The sequence below is a fragment of the Oncorhynchus mykiss genome, chromosome 18 (genome assembly GCF_013265735.2).
Source record: "Oncorhynchus mykiss isolate Arlee chromosome 18, USDA_OmykA_1.1, whole genome shotgun sequence".
Lineage (NCBI taxonomy): Eukaryota > Metazoa > Chordata > Actinopteri > Salmoniformes > Salmonidae > Oncorhynchus > Oncorhynchus mykiss.
The window spans coordinates 35,653,750-35,674,323 of NC_048582.1; the positions used below are offsets into that span (position 1 = coordinate 35,653,750).

General features: G+C 42.6%; 1 long non-coding RNA gene across 1 annotated transcript in view; it reads right to left on the bottom strand.

The window, feature by feature from the left end:
• LOC118941150 overlaps nt 1-20,574 on the bottom strand; it is a 159,778-nt gene that overhangs the window by 133,627 nt on the left and 5,577 nt on the right. Inside the window, exons 2-3 of the long non-coding RNA XR_005037451.1 lie at nt 17,745-17,802; nt 6,121-6,209 (exon numbers count right to left, since the gene is read on the bottom strand). This is a non-coding gene — a long non-coding RNA (uncharacterized LOC118941150). The remainder of the gene's footprint in view (nt 1-6,120; nt 6,210-17,744; nt 17,803-20,574) is intronic.

Consider the following 20,574-nt stretch of genomic DNA (forward strand, 5'->3'; position numbering starts at 1 on the left):
CTCAACATTAGGTCAGTCTATCTCACAGTACAGGGAGCTGATTTTGTAAAGCGAGTACAGACTGCAGAGTGGGGTACAGATCTACAGCTAAACATTAGGTCAGTCTATCTCACTGCACAGCACAGGGAGCTGAAATTGATAGGTGAGTACAGACTGCAGTGTGAGGTACAGATCTACAGCTCAACATTAGGTCAGTCTATCTCACTGCACAAAAGAGGGAGCTGATTTTGAAAGGCGCGTACAGACAGCAGAGTGAGGTACATATCTACAGCTCAGCATTAGGTCAGTCTATCTCACAGCACAGGGAGCTGATTTTGATAGGCGAGTACAGACTGCAGAGTGAGGTACAGATCTACATCTCAACATTAGGCGAGTCTATCTCACAGCACAGGGAGCTGATTTTGATAGGCGCGTACAGACTGCAGAGTGAGGTACATATCTACAGCTCAGCATTAGGTCAGTCTATCTCACAGCACAGGGAGCTGATTTCGATAGGCGCGTACAGACTGCAGAGTGAGGGACAGATCTACAGCTCAACATTAGGTCAGTCTATCTCTCTGCACAGCACAGGGAGCTGATTTTGATAGGCACGTACAGACTGCAGAGTGAGGTACATATCTACAGCTCAACATTAGGTCAGTCTATCTCACAGTACAGGGAGCTGATTTTGATATGCGCGTACAGACTGCAGAGTGAGGTACAGATCTACAGCACAAAATTAGGTCAGTCTATCTCACAGCACAGGGAGCTGATTTCGATAGGCGCGTACAGACTGCAGAGTGAGGGACAGATCTACAGCTCAACATTAGGTCAGTCTTTCTCACTGCACAGCACAGGGAGCTGACTTTGATAGGTGAGTACAGACTGCAGAGTGAGGTACAGATATACAGCTCAACATTAGGTCAGTCTATCTCACAGCACAGGGAGCGATTTTGATAGGCGCGTACAGACTGCAGAGTGAGGTACATATCTACAGCTCAACATTAGGTCAGTCTATCTCACAGTACAGGGAGCTGATTTTGAAAGGTGAGTACAGACTGCAGAGTGAGGTACAGATCTACAGCTCAACATTAGGTCAGTCTATCTCACAGCACAGGGAGCTGATTTTGATAGGCGAGTACAGACTGCAGAGTGAGGTACATATCTACAGCTCAACATTAGGTCAGTCTATCTCACAGTACAGGGAGCTGATTTTGAAAAGCGAGTACAGACTGCAGAGTGGGGTACAGATCTACAGCTCAACATTAGGTCAGTCTATCTCACAGTACAGGGAGCTGATTTTGATATGCGCGTACAGACTGCAGAGTGAGGTACATATCTACAGCTCAACATTAGGTCAGTCTATCTCACTGCACAGGGAGCTGATTTTGATAGGCGAGTACAGACTGCAGAGTGAGGTACATATCTACAGCTCAACATTAGGTCAGTCTATCTCACAGTACAGGGAGCTGATTTTGATATGCGCGTACAGACTGCAGAGTGAGGTACAGATCTACAGCACAAAATTAGGTCAGTCTATCTCACAGCACAGGGAGCTGATTTCGATAGGCGAGTACAGACTGCAGAGTGAGGTACATATCTACAGCTCAACATTAGGTCAGTCTATCTCACAGTACAGGGAGCTGATTTTGTAAAGCGAGTACAGACTGCAGAGTGGGGTACAGATCTACAGCTAAACATTAGGTCAGTCTATCTCACTGCACAGCACAGGGAGCTGAAATTGATAGGTGAGTACAGACTGCAGTGTGAGGTACAGATCTACAGCTCAACATTAGGTCAGTCTATCTCACTGCACAAAAGAGGGAGCTGATTTTGAAAGGCGCGTACAGACAGCAGAGTGAGGTACATATCTACAGCTCAGCATTAGGTCAGTCTATCTCACAGCACAGGGAGCTGATTTTGATAGGCGAGTACAGACTGCAGAGTGAGGTACAGATCTACATCTCAACATTAGGCGAGTCTATCTCACAGCACAGGGAGCTGATTTTGATAGGCGCGTACAGACTGCAGAGTGAGGTACATATCTACAGCTCAACATTAGGTCAGTCTATCTCACAGTACAGGGAGCTGATTTTGAAAGGCGCGTACAGACTGCAGAGTGAGGTACAGATCTACAGCTCAACATTATTTCAGTCTATCTCTCTGCACAGCACAGGGAGCTGATTTTGATAGGCGCATACAGACTGCAGAGTGAGGTACAGATCTACAGCTCAACATTAGGTCAGTCTATCTCACAGTACAGGGAGCTGATTTTGTAAAGCGAGTATAGACTGCAGAGTGGGGTACAGATCTACAGCTAAACATTAGGTCAGTCTATCTCACTGCACAGCACAGGGAGCTGATTTTGATATGCGTGTACAGACTGCAGAGTGAGGTACAGATCTACAACTCAACATTAGGTCAGTCTATCTCACAGCACAGGGAGCTGATTTTGATAGGCGAGTACAGACTGCAGAGTGAGGTACATATCTACAGCTCAACATTAGGTCAGTCTATCTCACAGTACAGGGAGCTGATTTTGAAAGGTGAGTACAGACTGCAGAGTGAGGTACAGATCTACAGCTCAACATTAGGTCAGTCTATCTCACTGCACAGCACAGGGAGCTGATTTTGATATGCGTGTACAGACTGCAGAGTGAGGTACAGATCTACAACTCAACATTAGGTCAGTCTATCTCACAGCACAGGGAGCTGATTTTGATAGGCGAGTACAGACTGCAGAGTGAGGTACATATCTACAGCTCAACATTAGGTCAGTCTATCTCACAGTACAGGGAGCTGATTTTGAAAGGTGAGTACAGACTGCAGAGTGAGGTACAGATCTACAGCTCAACATTAGGTCAGTCTATCTCACAGCACAGGGAGCAGATTTTGATAGGCGTGTACAGACTGCAGAATGAGGTACAGATCTACAGCTCAACATTAGGTCAGTCTATCTCACAGCACAGGGAGCAGATTTTGATAGGCGCTTACAGACTGCAGAGTGAGGTACAGATCTTTCTTCTCTGATAATAACAGCAGTAAATTGGCTGTAGTTGGAAGTCCATGGTGCTGTTTTGACACTCTTCCTTTGTGCCTGACGGACTCACTGATTACTTGATAGCTACACAGCTTTGCTAGGCTCCCCATTCAGCTTGGTTAATGCACCCCAAAAAATTATTCACTTCTGAGTTGGCTAGCTAAAGCCTTACTGAATTTCTGTTGACCAAAAGGTTGAGTAGAGGGATCAAGGTTTCATGTCAACTGATGCATACTGACTGGGAAATTCATATTGCGACAATTACGTCAGTGGCTTTTTGTCTAGGACTATGTATGAGCATAAATGCCATCACCAGAGCCGGTGCGCCAGCTATCTTGCTAAGTGATTCTACCCTTCGTTTGATATATTATATAGATATATCAGGTAGGAAATACCAACTTTTATGCCCTTCAATAGATTTAGTGCCTATTTCAAACGGTATGCTATTATGAAAAGTATGATCAGTGGAGACATTACAGATCGTAATCTTTTTCTTTTTTTTTACTCATGTTGGATGGCATCCAACTGCAAACCCCATTCGCCACTCCTCTCTTTCTTGCTTTCTCTCTCCTTCAGTCTACCCCACAAAGCCGTCTGTCTGTCTACCCTTCATTCGCTTTCATTGGCCAGCTTCCCCGGCCTCTAAGTGCCTCTCAGTTGTCCTTCATTGCCAAACATTTGTCTGAGAAATCTTTTCCAGCTCTTTTTGTTGTTGTTGGACAATCTCTCTTTTCATACAGGTCTCCCTTCTTCATCCCCTTGATTCCGCTCCTCCCCTTTCAAATCTCTCTCACTGTCTCATTCGTAGTCGAATCACGCGTGTATGCGGCATGGTTGTGCCAATGCCATTTCTCTGCCAGTCTGTTTGTGTGTGTGTTTGTGTGCCAATGTAAGCCTGATGGAAAGCCCTTGCGTTGGATGCCAGTCCATGGTTTATGAACCCCAGTTGGTTTTGGGGTTATGTGAAGCTATTGTAGATTACTATTCAAACAACTTGATTGACACCAAATTAATTGGGAGGGTCGTAGGATGGTAGCATAGAGCTCCACCTTCAAGAAAAATATTGATGAAGAATATTTAGATATAATAAAGAATTAGAAATTCCTCTCTGTATATTCAGAAAGTGACAGTACATGCACTTATTAGGCTCTGTCTGGAAATCTGTGACTTTGCACCAGACACCAGAGTTGGGCTTGTTAAGGTGAGAGAGGGAAGCACATCCGACGACAGAATCCAAACTTGGCACTGCCCAGTTGACTGATGGATGGTTAAACTTTCCAGCTGTTTCACAGTGGGTGACTCCCTCCCAGCCCATCTCTGTAACTAACAGTGTCTACCTCACAAATTACACCGTTTTCCCAATATAGTGCACAGCCATTGACCAGGGCCGAGAGTAGTGCACTATGTAGGGAATATGGTGCCTTTTGGGACGCAAACAGTGTCCCACTGGATATTCACTGAAGATAGGACATTGGCACCCTTCTGAGTAACTAGCAGTTACATTTTTTTTATCCATTAAGGATATAAGGAAGAGAAGAAAAAAAAGTAACCAAAGCTTGTTTGTTTGTTAAAAGAATAAACTTAACATCTGTTCTTGTAGTCAAAAGTTGAGAGATTGACAAAGTCTTAAATGAGATTTGAGGAAGATAATACATTTAAAACACAGTTTGACTTAACAGGGAGGGAATGCAAAACAAAAGCTTTTGAAATGATATGCTTCTGACTTGACTGGATGGAGACACTAGAGCGACGTGACAGATGCATTTTGTATCAAACGCGCCTGTCTGATCTTTGTCAATCACTGAGATAATTCTCGGGACACAAAGCTAAAAATAATGAGCTCAGGTGACAGATACACCTTTGACACACTTAAAAAATGACACATCTTAAGACTTAACATGTCTCCACTGTGATTTGAGTGACAGACAACTAAGCCATTGTGTGTGGCGAAACCCAGACAGCCATAGAGCAGAGTCCATGAAGTCCGCATGGCAACAAATACATTGTTGAGTGGAGAGTCTTGACTCAAACCAACATTGTCTCCTCTTCTAACTGGAAAATCAGATTGAGTTGGACGGCAAGTCGACGTGACACGCATTACCTCACCAGAGCTGAAGCAGGTGGGAGTATAAACTGTGTGGATATGTGGTAATTATTTTCCCCTTTATTTTCAGAACTTTTATGAGAGTGTGTTTATGTGACCGTTAGACGTTGGGGAGGATGCTGAAATGTGTTATACTCCTCTCTGGAGTCATATTCAGTCCCTTGTCCTCTTTAGAGTTTGGGTCTGGTTCTCTGCATGGGAGAGCAAGGCTCAGACCACCCCGCAGACAAACTTTCCCTCTTCAGCCAGATGACAACTTGATTCAAGTCCAGGGTAAGTATCTGCTACTCCCAGACCATAAATTATTAGCTTTCTTAAGATGATACAAGATGCTGTAGTAGACCCAACCCCTCTTTTCTCTTCCCCCGTTTCTCTCTCCCATATTTACAAAGGCAGCATAAGATGTTACCATGGGAACACTGACACTGCCTGGCAACCTCAATGGCTTGGCAAGATGCCCAATAGTTACTATGGTGCATTTTTCAGTTGCTATGGGTATTGTACCAATCCTGTGAGTGTGTGTGCACGTGTGGAACATGTGTTTTTGTAGCCTATGTAAGTCAATGTACTTGTACCCAATTCTAATAAAGCCCATTGAAAAAGTTGATATAGCTCATTATTTGATGTTTTATGTAAATTAGATATTCTACCATCTGTTTGAAATAGCTTCTAGTGGGAGTGTTTGTGAGTGGAATGAGATTTGAAGGTGCCAGAACATTCACATATGTGTGTATGTGTGTGTGTGTGTGTGTGTGTGTGTGTGTGTGTGTGTGTGTGTGTGTGTGTGTGTGTGTGTGTGTGTGTGTGTGTGTGTGTGTGTGTGTGTGTGTGTGTGTGTGTGTGTGTGTGTGTGTGAGAGAGAGAGAGAGAGAGAGAGAGAGAGAGAGAGAGAGAGAGAGAGAGAGAGAGGAGACAAAGAGAGAGAGAGCGAGAGAGGGAAAGAGAAAAAGAGGGTGTGAAAAAAAGGGTGAGAGAGAAAGATTGGAGGCAGCTTTACCTTACTTAGGCTGGACTGAAATTCTTTCCATTGTTACTCCTTAGTGGCAAGTTTCCACGGACTCAAGACAAGAGTAGACCACAGCATTCCTGAAAGCAACAGAGAATATGATGTTTATTATTATCTATTAATAAATCAATTCATATGTCCACAGTTCAGACCTGACCTTGTCCAGTGCTATTTCCGATGGAAACATAGAGCGTTGGATAATGTAAGCTAAACATTTGTGAAGTAAATCTTTGAACAATAAATAACAATAGTAGAGTAAACCCATTGAACCAAAAACATAATAGCTCATAGTCTTAAAGATACACTATGCAGAAATCACTAAAATTCTAATAGTTTGCCTAATTTCAGTTTTTGACAAAACAAGCAGTCATTGTGTAGAGAATCATTGTACCATCTAAACCACTGTGAAATATATTTTCCATAAGAAAAAATATTGTATATTTAGCTGTTTGAAGCTGGTGTACAAAACCAAAGCAAAAGAGCAAAAATGAAACTTCAGAAAGGGAAGAATAGAAACAGCACACATAGAACAGATCTACAGCTTATTAAGACTTGCCTTCAATGGGAATGAAAGATCTATAGCAAAAAGTTACATCATGTAGCTTTAAGTCAGGAAACAGAGTATATCCTCAATATTATCTGTGTAGATAATGAAAGGGAAAATGGAAGAGTGAAAATATCACAATGTTGTTGTGCTATTGACAAAGACTGAATAGAACATGACATACAAAGCCATGAAGAGATGCTTTAAGACAATAGTGATGAATAATACATTAACAATGATAAACAACACAATCCAACATTATAAATTCAATAGTAGTGAGCCAAACAAATCTCAACACAGTGTTTGCATGCACTTAAGGCCTCTGCATGCTTCGGTTCAGCTGGCTGAAATCCGAGTGTGCTTGCATACCTTCGACCTTCACTTGAAAACAACTTGGCTTAAAAAATAAAAAAATAAAAAAAGCATCCTTAGTACTGTTTGTCAATCTGGAGACGCGTAGCCAGTATACACTTCCTCAAAATAGTCAAGATATGTCATTCACTTTTACATTTTTGCCAAGGAGATCTTAGTCGCACATTTTTATATTTAACTAGGATGTTTGGTGCAGTATTCCTCCAATGAAAAAAAATGTATATGAAAACGAGTCGTCTATCTTTGAATGACAACAAACTCTTCATTGAATAATCCTTACTGTTGACCAATTACCGATGAAGGGGGTTAGACTTCGCCTTCCGAACAGCCCTTTAAAAACTTGTCGAAGGCCAAAACCAACAAAAACGTCACAAAATGTAACTTCCGATCTTCGGTTTGCCTCAAACATTTTTGTGTGTACGAACAGCTGAAAAAACCCTTGCTGAAGGACAAAACGAATGACAACGTCACAAAATGTCACCATAATATATGCACAAACTGTTCCAAACTGTTTCAGATGGGAAGCATGCAGATGCCTTTAGTAAGAGATCAGTGTTGCCTACAGTGCATTCTGCTCTAAAATCACCAGAGGAAGCGTTGCCCCTTCCCCTGCCTCTCCCACCCCTTTGAATTGAAACCATGGCTGGAGATGTCTGATTGAGCACAGCATGCCCTTAAAGGAGGTCAAAGACCAGGCTAAACAGTCAGGTGTTACGGCAACTTGATGCCACCAACCAGAGATTGTGAGGGGGGATGGTTTGAGAGGTCAGACAACCAGGGGGTCATTATCAGAGACACATCATTCTGGCTCTGAATCGGCAAGAAGGAAGTTGAGCCTAAAATATTGATGCTTCTTAAAGTGAATTCTCAAGTGAATCTCGGTCTGGATACTCATTGACTTTTCACTTGTGTCTTTCATACTTCCCGATGCATACTACACTCTTAGAAAAAAGGGTCCCAAAGGGGTTCTCTGGCTGTCCCCAGATAACCCTTTTGGGTTCCATGTAGAACCTTCTGTGGAAAGGATTCTACATGGAACCCAAGTGAGTTCTACCTGGAACCAAAATGGTTCTACACAGTATGGAACTAAAACGTGTTCTTCAAAAGGTTTTTCTAAGAGTGTAGACATCCTTCTACGAATGAATTGTATGTGTGGTGCCAGTGTTGACAAAAAACAACAATGACAATGCAACACTAAACAAAAATGCAAAGCCCCTTCAAAAACGTCAACACTGGAAAATGAAAGGAAGTTTTAGCCTAATTGTGTTACCTGCAAGGTCTGACTCTCTGTTTTCAATTCAGCTCTGGAGTGTTGGGTCAATATGGAATCTGGTCTCCATTCTGTGTCATTAGCTTGTCTGGTCATTTAGTAGAGACCTTTTTAAGTGTGTCCGCAGGTGTGTGTGGGACAGAGAGAGATAGAGACATACACACATTGACGGGAATAGCGCTGAGTGAGTGCATATTTATGCATGCATAGTGGTATTTCCATTCAATACAATTCAGATACAGACCTGTCTTCACAACGTGCATGCATTGACGCAGTTCACATATGTCCTATGTGAGTGTGTGTGTGTGTGTCTTTATGTTTGTTTAATGCGGCAGAGGGTGGAGTGGCGGATCAATAAGAAACAAAGGAATTCAGATCAATATGAAGCCAAGTGAGAGAGTGAAGGAGAGAGAAGGGGTTAGAGAGAAAAAGGGAGGAGGGGGATGAAGAAGTGGGAGGTGGTGAGTTGGACAAGGGCTGACTGTTAGTGCTAGCGCACTGGCTAACTGTACACTGGGGAGAAACCAGCCATCTCTACAGCACAACCTGAGTACTTAAACTCTAGATGTCAGTGACAGTGAAGAAAGAGGGTCAAGGAGGGGAGAGAGAGGAGAGCAGAGAGATACTGGAGACTAATTCAACCTTCCTGCATTGTTATTGACATTCTGTTAAAGCAGTGACTCAGACTTTGAGAGAAGAGAGGGAATTGGATGTAATTACAGGCTTTGGTTTTTCCATTTATGTTTTGAGGTTGGACTTTAGTACGTTAGCACTTAGGACGTACCGATTGGTGTCACATCGTTAGTCAGCATGTGTTACACCTGTGGTGTCTTGTTCATCTCATTAGTGGGAAGGTGTTTCATCTGTGCTGGCCCAGGTGCTATTTAAGAGTGGCTGGCCCAGTACTCCAGTTGTCTTGTTAGATGCAGAGCGTTAACACCTTTAGTTGGCTATTCCTATTTTGATGTCTAGACAAACAATCCTTTGTCTGAATATGTTTTGCTCCAAGTTTGGTGGGCGCTCATGGTCGGGTCGGTGTCTTTTAGGTTCCAGTTGTTGTTGCTAGTCAACTTTCAGTGGGCACCCCCACGAGTATCTTTCAGAACCCCTTCTAAAAATCCCACCTGTTTCATTTTGGTTGTTGTCAGTGACTCTTTGTTAGTTCCCCCTTCTGTTTGAGAGACATTATTTGTTTTTGACCAGTGCACTATATGGAGAATATGGTGCAATTTGGGACAAAGCCACGGTTTGGAGGGTGTCCAGGGTATGGCTGTGTGTCTCCTATCCTTGACCTCTGAACCCCAGTCAGTGAAATCTGGCTCTGTATGATATAGGCAGACAAGCTACAGCTGAGGGCCAAGTGGACTCTTACCATCAATCTGTCACCCCACCGTCTAAAACAAATCTCCATCTTTTGTTTTTAGAAATGCATATATGCAAGTATCATGCACTATACATACCATACATTCTATATTTTCCTACTATCGATTTCCTTTTCAGACTGGTATTATTTATTCTATTGTGACAAACATTTCAAATTCTTTCAGCCAATGTCTTCACACATCTCAAAAGTGAAAACAGGATAACTTGGGTTTCTACAACGCCTCGTTGCTTGGTGGCGAGATCAAAGCGCAGAAGGCCATTTAGGTGTCTATACTGGGTGTTTTGATGTGAAGTGGTGAAAGCACACACCTGGCTGTTATTGAACCTGCTCTCCATCTCGCTCAAGGTTCCTCAGCACTTTTAATTAGAAAGGCCGCCGCATACAAGTCAAACTGACCATTTCTTCTGAATGATCTGTGTAGAAATACAGCCTAGTGTTGTTTCTTCTGAATGATCTGTGTAGAAATACAGCCTAGTGGTGTTTCTTCTGAATGATCTGTGTAGAAATACAGCCTAGTGGTGTTTCTTCTGAATGATCTGTGTAGAAATACAGCCTAGTGGTGTTTCTTCTGAATGATCTGTGTAGAAATACAGCCTAGTGGTGTTTCTTCTGAATGATCTGTGTAGAAATACAGCCTAGTGTTGTTTCTTCTGAATGATCTGTGTAGAAATACAGCCTAGTGGTGTTTCTTCTGAATGATCTGTGTAGAAATACAGCCTAGTGGTGTTTCTTCTGAATGATCTGTGTAGAAATACAGCCTAGTGGTGTTTCTTCTGAATGATCTGTGTAGAAATACAGCCTAGTGAGTATGTGTGAGATTCCTTTTGAGGTCCTAGAAAGATTACCACCGGTGTTGCATACTGATTATGGATCAGTGTAGATGGTGGAGTATTAATTCCTAGAGCTAGGACATATGAGCCAGCCGATTAAGGATTAAGGATATATTTGTTTGGCCAAAGCGGAGTATTATATCTGTCTATCGCGCTTCAGAAGCGGAGTATACACAGTGAATATTTATTATGTTATCGCGTGTTCCAATAACATTACCAGAAAAAACACCCATTGGGTTTTACGCGAGATGTCGTAAGCAAAACCCTGGTCCCGTATTGAAGGGGACCCTGGGTCTTAGTTAACATTCTTGTACAAGGATGGCTAGCTTTACATTAGATGCTAAGCTAACAAAGGGAGAGCAGCCATTTTCCTTTGTTCACAGCGGAATTCCGGCGGAATGGACGCTCTGGACTGGGTACTGTCGCCGGACGCTCTGGACTGCCGAGTCGCACGGGATACCTGGTACATGGTGCCGGCATGGTCCGTGGTGCCAGTGTGGTGCCGGCACAGTGCCCTCAAAGCTCATCACTAAGCTAAGGACCCTGGGACTACACACCTCCCTCTGCAACTGGATCCTGGACTTCCTGACAGGCTGCCCCCAGGTGGTAAAGGTAGGTAACAACACATCCGCCACGCTGATCCTCAGCACGGCGGCCCCTCAGGGGTGCGTGCTCAGTCCCCTCCTGTACACCATGCACGGCCAGGCACGACTCCAACACCATCATTAAATTTGCAGATGACACAACAGTGGTAGGCCTGATCACCGACACCACTGGGGTGGTGTCAAAAAAGCAATGTCTCACGTGTTGTCTGAGGCAGCCATCTATCCTGATTGCCAGCATTATCAGGAACTGGAGGTCCTCTCCCAGTTCCCGTGAGGCCAGTTCATCCTTAATGGAGTTAGACAACCCCTGGTGAAAAGCCATCCACTCTAGGCATTGAGGGTGCGTAACTCAATGGCGAAGTCAGCCACTGGTCTGGCCCTTTGGCGGATGTTGAACGGTCGGCTGGCCACTTCTCGTCCGCCGACTGGGTGGTCAAGAACTTGTCACAGCAAAGGCTAATATGGAGCTGCAGGATGGTGGCTGCTGTTCCCACACCGCCATTTCCCATGCCAGGGCCTTGCCCAAGAGTAGAGAGATTATATAGGCGATAATGGCCCTATCGGTGTGGAACGAGGAGGACGGTAGCTCGAACACCAGAGAGCACTGGGTGAGGAACCCCTTGCATCCTCCAGGGTGGCCGTCATACCACTCAGGGGCTGGGATCTTCGGTTCCCGGTGCAGGTTCCCTGGAGGAAATATGGCGACGCCTGTAGCACTGGGCAATGAGACTTGGACATTGGCTCCTCCTGGGTTGGGGTTGGACTGTGGTTGGAGTGAGTCGGTAAGTCCCCAGAGGGTTTCTGATATCTGGAAGAGTTGTTCTTGCTGCCGACCCAGCAGTGCTCCTTGGTGGGTTACAATATTCTTGACCTGACTGACCTCTGCTGGGTCCATGTTGTAGACTGAAGCTTGCTGTGACATGGTGAGGTTGGACCAGGTGCAGAGATGAGACCAGACGAGGAATCAGTGGTTAAGGATAAGCATAATACTTTACTGAGAAACGGTAACGGAATGATCACAGTAACATTGGGAAAACAACAAACACTAAGTATGTCTAACCCCCCATCTGAAAGAATCAAGAACATCAGCGTACCTGAGGGGGCTATCTTTTGAGTCCGTCACTCACAATATGAACCAGTCAGGATTGGGGATAGTAGGGGGGTTACAGAAAGAGAGAATCACAGCTTTGGGTTACTACAGTCAGATATCCAGATAGCTCATACGTGACTCATTTCAGGAAACTAAGCGTATGTCGTGCATCACTACTTCACAGCAGAGCCATTTGAACATAAACTTCATTTTTTAATCAAAATGCGTTTTTGGGCAGAAATGCTTTCTGTAACATGTGAACTTTCATGTGCCTTAATAATGCCATTTGTAAATACATTTGCCATCTGTAAACAAAATTGTTAAATTACAAACTGAGTCGAAAAGAAAACACACGAAGGCTGTTATATAAAACACCTGTCTCCGGATTACATCTTCAAGCTAAGGCAACTATGGCATCCGTGACAGAGAGGGAGAAGTGTCCATGTATAAAGGTAAGATAGTCTAGCTACATTTTCAGATGTTACACGTTTCTAATTTTGTCAGAAAGTTGTTTTCATTTCAAGTTAAAGTGTACTGTTAGCTAGGTAGCTAATGTTATGTGTATGATCTGTGTGGTAATATTATTAGTATCTCAGAGCCATTTGCATTGCTACTCAATGTTAGCTACATTGAACCTGGTGGTTTAGCTACCTGCAGATTCATGCAGGGTAGTAACATAATGAGTTGGGATTATGGCTTGATGTTTAGCTAGATAGCTAGCTACATATCTAAACAAAAGACTCCACTATGCAAATAACCATTTCAATAGACTGTTCATGATGTCACTGTGATAACTTTTGATAGACGTAGCTGTGCCAGAACACAGAATAACTAATTTATGAACGCTCAACACCCGTTGAATATGGCCGGTGTCAGTAAATGTTTGCAAAACGCGTAATTAAATTGTTGCAAGCAGCACAGTTGCAGTCACCAATGGTCTGGCTAACATAAAAACAGCCTAACCAACTCTGCTAGTGTGAGTAAAATGTTCAGAGTGAGGTGTTCCCTCATTCATGTCTAGAAGTACCTAGCAAGCTAGCCAACGTTAGCCAGTTAGTTTGGGTGCTTGACTGCAGAACGTTCAGATCAACCCAACTCCTCGGCCAGAGCGTCCAGTGTGCACTCTGAACGCTCAGAGAGTGAAACAAATGCCCAGAGTGCATACTCTGGCACTCCAGATTGAATTTACAAACACACACGTGGTATAAACCAGTGAAAATAGAGGGCGCCAAATTCAAACCACAGAAATCTCACAATTACAATTCCTAAAACATACATGTGTTTTATATCATTTTAAAGTTAATCTTGTTGTTAATCCCACCAGAAGTGTCTGATTTCAAATAGGCTTTTCAGCGAAAGCACTACAAACGATTATGTTAGGTCTCCACCAAACCATAATAAGCACAGCCATTTTCCAGCGAAATATAGCATTCACAAAAAGCAGAAATAGAGACACAATTAATCACTAACCTTGAATGGGACTTCATGTTACACAATACATGCATGTTTTGTTTGATAAAGTTCATATTTATATAAAAAAATCTGAGTTTACATTGGCGTATTAGATTCACTAGTTCATAAAACATCAAGTGATTTTGCATAGCCACATTGTTTCAACAGAAATACTCATCATAAATGTAGATGATAATACAAGTTATACACATGGAATTATAGATATACCTCTCCTTAATGCTACCGCTGTGTCAGATTTCAAAAAAAGTTTACGGAAAAAGCAACCCATGCAATAATCTGAGACGGAGCTCAGAACATTAGCCAAATTAGCCACCATGTTGGAGTCAACAGAAACCAGAAAATACATGGTAAATGTTTCCTTACCTTTGATGAACTTCATCAGAATGCAGTCCTAGGAATCCCAGGTCCACAATAAATGCTTGATTTGTTTGAAAATGTCCAATTAGCTACTTTGGTTAGCGCGTTTGGTAAACAATTCCAAAGTCACAAAGCGCGTCCACTATAACGTGACGAAATGTCCAAAAGTTCCGTAACAGTCAGTAGAAACATGTCAAACGCTGTACTGAATCAATCTTTAGAACGTTGTTTACATATATCTTGAATACCATTCCAACCGGAGAATTAGAATGACTTCAGATGACCGGTGGAACGCAGGTCCTTCCCCTGTGAACATGCATAGTGAAAGCATGGTCAACTCGTGGCAGTGGTGACTATTTCCTGTCTCATTCGACCCCCCTTCACATTAGCGTCATCAGACAAAGTTATATTGACTGTTTACATCTAGTGGAAGGCGTAGGAAGTGAAAACTCATCCATATCTCGCTGTAATTTCAACGAGAGCTTGGTTGAAAATCTGCCACCCCCCAAAAAAATACAAACAGGAAGTGGAATATCTCAGGTTTTTGCCTGCAATGTGAGTTCTGTTATACTCACAGACATAATTCAAACTTCAGAGTGTTTTCTATCCAATACTAATAATAATATGCATATATTAGCGACTGAGACTGAGGAGCTGGCCATTTACAATGGGCACCTTTTCATCCAAGGTACTCAATACTGCCCCTGCAGCCATAAAAAGTTAAAGAACTGGGTGGGACTAAATAAGCTGAATGGGTGTAGACAAAGAAGAGCTCTCCAGTAGGTGTGCCAAAACATCCAAGGGCCATTCTTCTCAAAAGTGAGGTTACAAGTTTATCAACTTTCAAAGCAAAATTACTCTCCCATTGTTCCTCAACTGTGATGTATGATATACCATTTTTGAGCTCTGAGTCTCTACCTTTATCCAATGTAAAAAACACAAAGACACATTTCAAATCGTGTCGGACGTATTTGATACCATTCCACTCATTCCATTCCAGCCATTACCACAAGCCCGTGCTCCGCAATTAAGGTGCCACCAACCTCCTGTGTTTGGGAACAGATGTTATAAATCATACATGACCAGCAGCACCAGGCACACACTACCGTGCTGCATTAATAACAAGTACGCACAGACACACAGTCTGTATCTTTCCCTTTCTCAACCAACCCCCAGCACAGCAGGTACTGAACTCCATGTGCTGAAGAGAGAGAGAGAGAGCTATTATCTACTTCACTTGCATTGGCAATGTTAACATATGTTTCCCATGCCAATTAAGCCCTTAAATTTGAATTGAATTGAAATTGAATTGAGAGGAGAAAGAGATCAATGAAGGGTAGGTATAGTGCATAAAGATAATAGGATACCTGATGTAAGTGGAGGATATGTGAATGTGAATAGAGAGACATGGAGATAAAGAACAAATGAGACAATGAACAGGAGTGAAAAGAGAGCAGAAAGTAAGACAGAGAAGAAGGAAGAATGAGTGAGAGGTTGATAGACTACCTGTGAAAGAGAGAGAGAGAGAGAGAGCGATGAGAGTGATGAGAGAGAGCGATGAGAGAGCACGAGCGCGATGAAAGAGAGAGAGAAAGTGCGATGAGAGAGAGAGCGCTATGAGAGAGTGCAAGCGAGAGAGAGGGAGAGCGAGATGAAGAGAGAGAGAGAGCGCAATGAAAGAGAGAGAGAGCGCGGCAGAAAGGGCCTGGGTTAGGGAAGAGAGAGAGAGAGAGAGAGAAACCTGAGACAGAGCTGCATTTCCTGACAAAATGTAAAAAATATAAAACAATTAGAGTGTCATTTTCCCAAATTTTGAAACCCTTATTCAAGGTTATTCGAGAGAGAGAGAGAGAGAGAGAGAGAGAGAGAGAGAGAGAGAGAGAGAGAGAGAGAGAGAGAGAGAGAGAGAGAGAGAGAGAGAGAGAGAGAGAGAGAGAGAGAGAGAGAGAGAGAGAGAGAGAGAGAGAGAGAGAGAGAGAGAGAGAGAAAAAAAATAAGAGGCAGGCTCTTGTCAGCACTGTGACCTACTCATGCAGGACTGAGGAATTCTCCCTGTCTAACAGGACACATTCCTCCGGTCCTCAGACATTAACCCAAGCGCTGCCGCCCTGTTGGGGTGGAGCGGGCTACACTGGCAGCCCTCACTGGCACTGGGTTGCACCATTGTACAATGCTCTACACTAGCAACTCATTGTTTTAAAGTTTTTATTTGTTAATTTTTTCTTGGATAGAGACAGTGAAGGGAGACAGTGCTCCAAAGGCAGCCACAGTAAATGGCTATACCACCACAGGCCACCACGAGCCACTTCATCAGTACTGTCCTGTGCACACATTCACCAAGCCTAGTTCTGCACACACAATAAATCAGCACATATACTGTATCTGAAAAGCCAATAGCTACATATATTGAAGCATGATTAATTGTGATGCCTAAACTGCCACGGCACACACACACAAACACAAATGCTGAAGGGAGCCTGTACACATTTCTAAACTAACACAGTAAACAAGAATGCGTTGATCAGGTAAAGTCCGTAGCATAACCAAGTGAACCATTGAACTGGGTGTAGGTGTGCATATGGTGCTGCAAAAACACATTGTGACAATATCTGGATATGAAGGGCTCTATTGTGTCGCCAGGGCAGAATGTCTTATTCTGCTGGTGGGAACTGGGGACGTGGAGTTACAAAGACAAAAATGCCATGTGAAGCTTCTCAAACCACATGCTCTTCTTTAGACTCCTCTGCTTCTCCATGATTCCCTAGCAATTCACTACATAAAGACTGCAGGATCAGGACATGACCAACTGGCAACCTCACCACTTGTAACTCAGTAGGAAATACAGTATGTCAAAGTGACATGAAATACCCATCACTGTAGAACATTATCATTAGTTTGCTCTTTAGCTTCCTTGGTAGAACAACCTGAAACGGAATCATTATAGGATGACTCAGGGAGTTGTAATTCAATTCAATTCAAGTTCTGGTGGTAAATCAATGGGTCGATCGGTTCCGAGCTCGAAATGGCTGACCAAGTGATCTTCCCCACTGCTAGATGTTTGAGAAAAAAGATGACCGATAGAGCACTTGATTCTATTCACATTCAGATGACTTCCCTGAAAGGTAAGTGAAGTATGATGGATGATTTGTGTTGGTTAGTTTTGACTGAAAATAAAAATATCTCCTTACTTTCGGTGGGGGTAAAAGCACCCAAACATCATACTTGAGTAAAAGTGAAGATACCTTAATAAAAAATGACTCAAGTAAAAGTGAAAGTCACCCAGTAAAATACGACTTAAGTAAAAGTCTAAAAGTATTTGCTTTTAAATAAGTACATGTAACAGACAGCCTAATTTCATGTTTTTTAATTTTTTTTACGGATAGCCAGGGACACGCTCCAACACTAAGATATAATTTACAAACAAAGCATGCTTAGTGAATCCGCCAGATTAGAGGAAGTAGGGATGATCAGGGATGTTCTCTTGATAAGTATTTGAATTGGACCATTTTCCTGTCCTGCTAAGCATTCAAAATGTAATAAGTACTGTTGGGTGTCAGGGAAAATGTATGGAGTAAAAAGTACATAATTTTATTTAGGAATGTAGTGAAGTAAAAGTAGTCAAAAAATATAAATAGTGAAGTACAGATACCCCAAAAACCTACTTAATTAATATTTTACACCACTGCTTACTTTTCAGGTCTTGGGCTACATGGAATGGGGTTGGCAATGTTGGGTGCATAGGTCAGGTCTGAAAAAGAGAAAAAAAACATTACGTTACATTTTTTTGCAGTCATCTTTACTTCTTTTGAAAACTTCCCTTCTAGTTCTGTATGCTTGACTGCTGCTCCCCTGCTACCCCTGAAGAGAGGTAGCCTCTGTATTCTCTATATTTGTCTTGGCTTGTTTGTTAGGCTGTCCATTGTTTTTGCTTTACATCCACCTGTCTGTTTCCCAGTATGTCTATTAGCATGTCCGCTTACTGTATACAGTTGAAGTCTGAACTTTACATACACCTTAGCCTAATACATTTAAACTCTTTTCACTATTCCTGACATTAAATCTTAGTAAAAAGTCCCTGTGTTAGGTCAGTTAGGATCACCACTTTATTTTAAGAATGTGAAATGTCAGAATAATAGTAGAGAGAATTATTTATTTCAGCTTTTATTTCTTTCATCACATTCCCAGTCAAATCAAATCAAATGTATTTATGTAGCCCTTCTTACATCAGCTGATATCTCAAAGTGCTGTACAGAAACCCAGCCTAAAACCCCAAACAACAAGCAATGCAGGTGTAGAAGCAAGGTGGCTAGGAAAAACTCTCTAGAAAAGGCCAAAACCTAGGAAGAAACCTAGAGAGGAACCAGGCTATGGGGGGTGGCCAGTCCTCTTTTGGCTTGTGCCGGGTGGAGATTATAACAGAACATGGCCAAGATGTTCAAATGTTCATAAATGACCAGCATGGTCAAATAATAATAATAATCACAGTAGTTGTCGAAGGGTGCAGCAAGTCAGCACCTCAGGAGTAAATGTCAGTTGGTTTTTCATAGCCGATCATTAAGAGTATCTCTACCACTCCTGCTGTCTCTAGAGAGTTGAAAACAGCAGGTCTGGGACAGGTAGCACGTCCGGTGAACAGGTCAGGGTTCCATAGCCGCAGACAGAACAGTTGAAACTGGAGCAGCAACACGGCCAGGTGGACTGCGGACAGCAAGGAGTCATCATGCGAGGTAGTCCTGAGGCATGGTCCTAGGGCTCAGGTCCTCATGCTGAGACAAGGCCGAGTGTAGCCCACAAAGATCTCCGCCACAGCACAACCCAAGGGGGAGCGCCAACCCAGACAGGAAGATCACGTCAGTGACTCAACCCACTCAAGGGAGAGCATGAAAGAGCACCAGTAAGCCAGTGACACAGCCCCTGTAAAAGGGTTAGAGGCAGAGAATCCCAGTGGAGAGAGGGGAACCAGCCAGACAGAGACAGCAAGTGCGTCAGAAGTTTACATACACTCAATTAGTATTTGGTACCATTGCCTTTAAATTGTTTAACTTGGGTAAAACGTTTTAGGTAGCCTTCCACAAGCTTCCCACAATAAGTTGGGTGAATTTTGGCCCATTCCTCCAGACAGAGCTACTGTAACTGAGTCAGGTTTGTAGGCCTCCTTGCTCACACATGCTTTTTCAGTTCTGCCCACAAATGTTCTAGAGAATTGAGGTCAGGGCTTTGTGATGGCCACTCCAATACCTTGACTTTGTTGTCCTTAAGCCATTTTGCCACAACTTTGGAAGTATGAACCAGACTTGTTGAGATCTACCATTTTTTTTCTGAGGTCTTGGCTGATTTCTTTTAATTTTCCCATGATGTCAAACATAGATGTCACTGAGTTTGAAGGTAGGCCTTGAAATACATCCACAGGTACACCTCCAATTGACTCAAATTATGTCAATTAGCCTATCAGAAGCTTCTAAAACCATGACATCATTTTCTGGGATTTTCCAAGCTGTTTAAAGGCACAGTCAACTTCTGACCCACTGGAATTGTGATACAGTGAATTATAAGTGAAATAATCTGTCTGTAAACAATTGTTGGAAAAAAATACTTGTGTCATGCACAAGGTAGATGTACTTACCGACTTGCCAAAACTTAACAAGAAATTTAACAAGAAAAACTTCCGACTTCAACTGTATGTATACCAATCTGTCTATTGCTCTGCGGATATATTGCTCCTACTCTTTGCAACAGTCACACTGGGAGTTTTTCCATACCAGAAATTGACATTCAACCCCTGCCTTCAGAAAGATTCATACCCCTTGACTTTTTCCACATTGTGTTGTGTTACAGCCTGAATTCAAAATGGATTAACTATATTTTTTTGCTCTCACACAAAATACCCCATAATATCAAAGTGAAAACATGTTTTTAGAAATGTTTGCAAATGTATTGAAAATGAAATACAGATATCGCAATTGAATAAGTATTCACATTCCTGATTCAATACATGTGTTAGAATTATGTTTGGCAGTGATTATAGCTGTGAGTCTTTCTGGGTAAGTCTCTAAGAGCGTTACACACCTGAATTGTATAACATTTGGCCATTATTCTTTTCAAAATTCTTCAAACTCTGTCAAATTGGTTGTTGATCATTGCTAAACAGCCATTTTCAAGTCTTGCCCTAGATTTTCAAGCCCATTTAAGTCTAAACTGTAACTAGGCCACTCAGGAACATTCAATGTTGTCTTGGTAAGCAACTCCAGTGTATATTTCTCCTTGTGCTTTTGGTAATTGTCCTGCTGAATGGGGATATTTTCTCCCAGTGACTGTTGAAAAGCAGACTGAACCAAGTTTCCCTCCATGATTTTTCCTGTGCTTAACTCTATCCCAATTATTTTACCCTAAAAAACTCCCTAGACCTTGCTGATGGCAAGCATACCCATAACATGATGCCACCACCACAATGCTTGAAAATATGAAGAGCGGTACTTGGTGATGTGTTGTTTTGGATTTGCCCCAAACATAACAATTTGTA